The sequence below is a fragment of the Nelusetta ayraudi genome, unplaced genomic scaffold (genome assembly GCF_046127955.1).
Source record: "Nelusetta ayraudi isolate G7.1 ecotype Tasmania unplaced genomic scaffold, CSIRO-AGI_Nayr_v1 ptg000135l, whole genome shotgun sequence".
Classification (NCBI taxonomy): Eukaryota; Metazoa; Chordata; class Actinopteri; order Tetraodontiformes; family Monacanthidae; genus Nelusetta; species Nelusetta ayraudi.
In genome coordinates, this window is record NW_027466185.1 from 21640001 (window position 1) to 21645594 (window position 5594).

Below are 5594 nucleotides of genomic sequence, written 5' to 3' on the forward strand. Positions count from 1 at the left end.
GGAGGGAGGCGTGAGAGCCTTAAACACTGAGAGGATCAAACCGAGCTCTTCTGGACACCATGGAATAAGATCAAGAGGGAAAGGTGTGTGCTGTGTGTATGTGTGTGTGCTGTGTGTGTGTGTGTGTGTGTGTGTACGTGTAAACAAAATGGTAGCGACATCGTTGCAACACACAACACAAACAGTTGACGTAGAAGGAGATTTGATTTTGCGGATTGTGAAACTGCTTTGAACCACAGTTTAATTAAAAATAATAATAATAGTATAACTGCAAAAATTGAATGTGTATGCATTTCATCACAGGTAAATTATTTTGAGTTCGTCTGATCCAAAAGGCTATTTTTGATAAACATAATTGCATTGAAGGCATGAGGTTGGTAAATGTAAAGAGGAAGATACAGACGAGATACGCAAACACACACATACTGTACTTACACATGCGCACATAAACATACACCTCTTAAGTAGGACATTTCATTGATTCATTATTTATTCTTATAATACTTTTGCTGCAACACACACACACCATTGACTCAACTCCCACACCAGCATCTTTTGCCGATTCTCTATATTTACTCTCCACCTGCCTCCATCTCGATCTTCCACTTACTCACTCAGTCACACACACACACACACACACACACACACACACACACACACACACACACACACACACACACACACACACACACACAAGACGCGCGCACGCGCGAACACTTGCTCATGCTTGGCCTGCGCGATGTTCGCGGAGAGATTGAGCGAGACAGACACAGTGTGTGTGGGTAGATTTAGAAGCGGGGATCAATGAGAAATGTAGAAATCAATGCACTTAGCGGTGGGAAATCAATGGGGCCTAATCGGGATGCCGATGGCACAAGTCAAAACAATTAAGCAGGAAGAAAAATGTTTAACAACCCCCCCCCCCCATCCCCCCGCTCCACCCGCCTGCTCGCCCTCCCCACCCCACTGCTTACACAGAGGCCGGGGAGGGAGAGATAGAGGGAGCAGAGGAGGGACGGAGGAAGAAAGAGAGGGCTGAAATAATAGCAGGGATTTCGGGAGGGAGACAACAGCCAGCGTGGTTATGGAGAGACAGAATTAAATGCGGTTACCTTGTCAACTGCCCGGGAAGTTGTGTCGGATCGATCGGGGCTCACGGTGGAGATCAAGACGCTCGCCGTAATCTGAAAGGATGGCCCAGAAAGAACATATTAGAGCAGGGAAATTAAATCCTGACAACAAAGTACAGATATGAAGAAAAAGGAAAACGGATTTGGCCGCGTCGGGAATCCTTTGCCGCTTTTGACTGAAAATGAGTTTGGGGTAATCATCAGTTTTCACATTGGCTGCTTCTAAAGGCAGCCTTTCAATTCCAGCCACAAGGAGGCAGTCCATCAAGGACACGGAACCACTTTGGCCTTCTGCCTTAGTCTTCAGCATTAGTCTCTCTTTAGCTGAACTAATGTCCTCAATTTTGCTCTACTGAACTGGTTCTAATGGAGCTCTTTCTCCCAACTGAGCCAGCGTCCGCTCAAATTATGAACCTTTTGTTGTGGCTCGTCCAGGTGAGAAGCCAACCTTGTACGTTCGCTTAGTCGTGGCCGTTATTATCTGTCTGCAAGAACTGCCATTTATTTGTGTGTACAGATGTTAATGGGGCATCAACACAAAGGTGCACTGCGTTCCAAAGCAGTTCAGTTTGTTTCAGAGCTTTCTTCTGTTTGGCTGATTTTAACCCTTTTTTTATTTTATTTTTTTTTTATTTTTAAATGCTGATCAAGCTCCTGAATCCTTATTATATGATTTCAGAAAACATCAAGAAGGTATACATCAAACTCTCCAAAAATTTGCACCCGGCCCATTCCTTAGCCCACAGACCAGGAGGTGTTGGAAGATATTCCGCGAAGGGTTCGGGCTTTGAAGCTCCGACAGAGATGTGAACACGCATGAAAGTATCGACGGGCGTGGGGAGCGGCTCGGCGGGGATTGCCGCGGCTGTGTCAGGGGCCTTCAACCAACTCATAAAAATCTGTCAATAAAAATATTTCACTCTTGGAAAAAAAAAAAAAAAAAAAAAAAAACATTGACTGACGGAGATGACATGGCAACACGACACCCAGTGGTACACTCGGACAGAGAGATAAGACGGATAAATAGCGAGCAGAGAGCCATAGAAATGTAGGAGGAAGCTGCGCTATGTGCCAGAGGACCACAGTTGGATTTGGTGTGTGCGTGCGTGTGTTATGGGAAGGTGGTGGTGGGGTTGATCTGGGGCCAATCAATAGCGGCAGGCTCTCATACGACCCCAGAGTTCCTCCTGGCTTGGCTGGCAGCCTGGAAATCAATGGGGGCGGCCCAATAACTCAGGATGGTGTGTGGATTAGTGAACTGTCAACTAATCAGAGAGTTACTGAATCTGACACTGGAGCTATTAACCTATTGATATGACACTTGGCACCGACACACACTCGCACACGTGGGCGTGGGAGTGTGTGTCTGTGTGCGTGTACGCATGCGAATCACACGTAGTTATACATGAGATTGTTTTGCGTTGGTTAGTGGTTGGAGGCTGTGAAGGACCACACAGATTGAGGCAAGATTTGTGTTGAAGTTTATTTAAACTAAATAGTAAAAGGGGACGATTTATGGGCATAATGTGTATAATTTATTTCATTACATCTGGAATGTCTTAAGTTTTTTATGTGTTTTTGCTTTCTGTTTTTGGTTATTTTTTTTGGAGTGACCTGTATGAAAACTATTCACCGCTTCTGAAGTTTGTCCTGGTAGCCCCGTAGTTCACAGCTTTCAAGGCAGCCGGCAGATGAACAATACCTCGCTCCGGTCTGCTGGTTTGTTGTTGCCTTACACGCAATTCGCACATTGTTGCGCATCGTCATTTTGCCGGTTGTCCAGACTGAAGGAAGGATTGGATGTTTAATGTTTGCATTCCTTGGAGAGCACAGCAAGGTATGTTTGATTTGATCAGATGCGTAAGCATTTTAGAGTTGTGATTTTATTCCATTTGCAAAATATTTGTGAGCGCACGTTTGTGTAGCGTTGCGTATCTTCTAATGCGGCTTTCACAGTGCTGTGTGGAGTGGAGCTTGGTTAAATAATGGAAACTCTGCACACCAGTCGAGGCTCTGGGTGGTTTGACTGCAGGGGACTGCTACAGAGGCATTTAAAGAGCCCGAGCCATTAGTTCACAAATGATTTATCTGCTCTAAAACGCACAGCTTGTTCCAGAGAATGCAAAAAAAGAAAAATCCAAACGTTAGTTTTTAAATTGCTTTTGTTGTCCAACCCAGTGGTACCAAACCACCGGGCCGCGGACCGGTGCCGGTCCGTGGGTCATTTGGTACCGGGCCGGACAGAAAGAACAATTAACTTCTGTTAAATGAATCCCGTTTCATTCATTATCTGAGTGAACAATTTTATTTTGAAAAATTACCGGATTCTCTCCGTTACGTCCATCTAACGCTCAACTCTTGACACATGTCAAGGCGCTTGTCTCGGTCACCTGATACGTTACCGCGAGATTAAACCCACAAGCTAGCAAGCTAGTGAGCAACATGACTGTCGATCGCCATCTCCTCCACGCCCTCATCCCCGCCAACGATCGCGCGTTCATGCCGGTCCGTGAAAATATTGTCTCACATTAAACCGGGCGGTGGTGCTAAAAAGGTTGGGGACTGCTGGTCCAACCAACATCACATAATTTTCACTCAAAGGGGAATTTTTAAAACAACCATGGTAGTATTTGGTTTTCTTAGAAGCAGCTTGTGTATGACCGAAGTTAATGTTGCATACCTTAGATTGATCCTATTCCCTTGGGCAGGCACAAATAAACTAAATGGAAGAAAACTGTGTTTTTCAATATTGATCTGAAAATATCTTTCACCTGAATCACATTGTATTTTGGGATATTCACAACATGAGCACTGATCCTCATGTGCCACGAGTCATGCAGGGATAATTGATATTAAAACAGCCATTGTTGTGCTTCATTCGTAGACCTCAGCACATGGCTGCGAACTTGAACTCTGTCGCACCAGTAATGTGAGTCAAGGAAACTAAGGCTTTGTTTGTGCTTTTGAGTAATATTATAGTTGCTTAGAGCTTTACATTTAAGAAGCAGCGATACAAGTATAAAACTACCCCCAGTTTTATGAGCCATAACACAGAGGCCGGCCGCTTTAAAAAAAAATAAAAAGGTGAGTCGTCTCCATTCTCCTCACAGAAAGCAGGCTAAGCTGAGTTTAGGTGGCCTTACTCTGCACTGCCTCAGTGTTTTTATACACAATTCATATCCAGACTCTTTGGTGCTTCTTTGCCATGTAGACTCTGATCTTTTGATATTCTCCTGTTTGTCCTGTGTGGAACTGCAGGCTTATTTTGTGTCAAGGGCGCTGGTTCATTTTACATTATTCTCCCCCATTCTTCTGTCCTTTTCTACATTTTCGGAGGGAGCCAAAAGGAGATTATTTTGGGGGGTAATTCCATTGAAACCGCTCTGAAATAACTTGACTTGGCATGTGCCTATACAGGGTTCCACAAAAGGCTCCAGGAATACTATTCAGTAATGGGCTAAAGCAAGAGAACAAGCAGGACAAAAAGACCTGTGTGTTCTTGGGTGTGTGTGTGCGTGTTCTTGTGTGTGTGCGTGTTCTTGTGTGTGTGTGCGCGTGTGCGCGTGCGTGTTACAAAGAGAAGCTGAAATGAGAGAGAAGGGAAAAAAAACGAAACAGACAAAATCACCTGAGAGATATTATGAGACAGCTGGCAGAAGTGGGGCGGGGGGGATGAGCCACGAAGAAACCAGGGAAGAGGAGAGGTTGCATCAGCAATATATATCCAGATACAAAAAAATAGAAATGTCGCCTTTGTGTAAGTGACGCTGAACAAGTTTGAGATGAAAGCGTCAAGTTGGACAACTCACAGTCTGTCTGATATTTCATTTTCGCTGACTAAAAGAAGTGAACGTGAATCCATGACAGTGAAAGTGATTCCACAAAACTAAAAGACTTTGAAGAAGCTGCAAAAATCAGAATCGAGTGAAGGGGGGGGGGGGGGGGGCGGAATAACACTGCTAATGACAGGAGCCACACAGAGAAAAACTAAAAGCATTACAGCCACCCAAGAGAAAGGCGAGTGGAGGAGGAGGAGCAGGAGGAGGAGGAGGAGGAGGAGGAGGAGGAGGTGGTGGCGGCACAGCGGCTGGAGGAAGGGTTCATGGGCCTCCCACACACTCCGGATTAGGAAACATATGCAGTGGAGTAGCAGAGGGATTATGGGGTGAAAGAGAGCTGCGAGAAGGAAAAGTGTGTTTTTGGGAGGGGAGGGGGGAGGGGGTGTGGTGAGGGTGGAGGGCTGGAAACACAAGCGCTGGGCCAGGCTTACTTCCACCACCACCACCACCACCCTGCTTTCATCCCGCCCTACTGTCCTCGCCCCTCCCTCCCTCCCTCCCTCCAGCCCACTCACCTTCATCTTTGAACCTCGGCGATGACGAGATGGGTGAGCAAGGACTCGGAGGGAGACGAGGGTGGAGGCTGCTGCCGTCTGGCGCCATCCTTTCATTGCCGTTATTTGCT

General features: G+C 45.9%; 1 protein-coding gene across 1 annotated transcript in view; it reads right to left on the minus strand.

The window, feature by feature from the left end:
* Positions 1-5594, minus strand: part of pou2f2a (POU class 2 homeobox 2a) — a 72553-nt gene extending 66959 nt beyond the window's left edge. Inside the window, exons 1-2 of the mRNA XM_076011308.1 lie at positions 5485-5594; positions 1113-1184 (exon numbers count right to left, since the gene is read on the minus strand). The gene's annotated coding sequence lies outside the window, so the exon portion shown is untranslated. The remainder of the gene's footprint in view (positions 1-1112; positions 1185-5484) is intronic.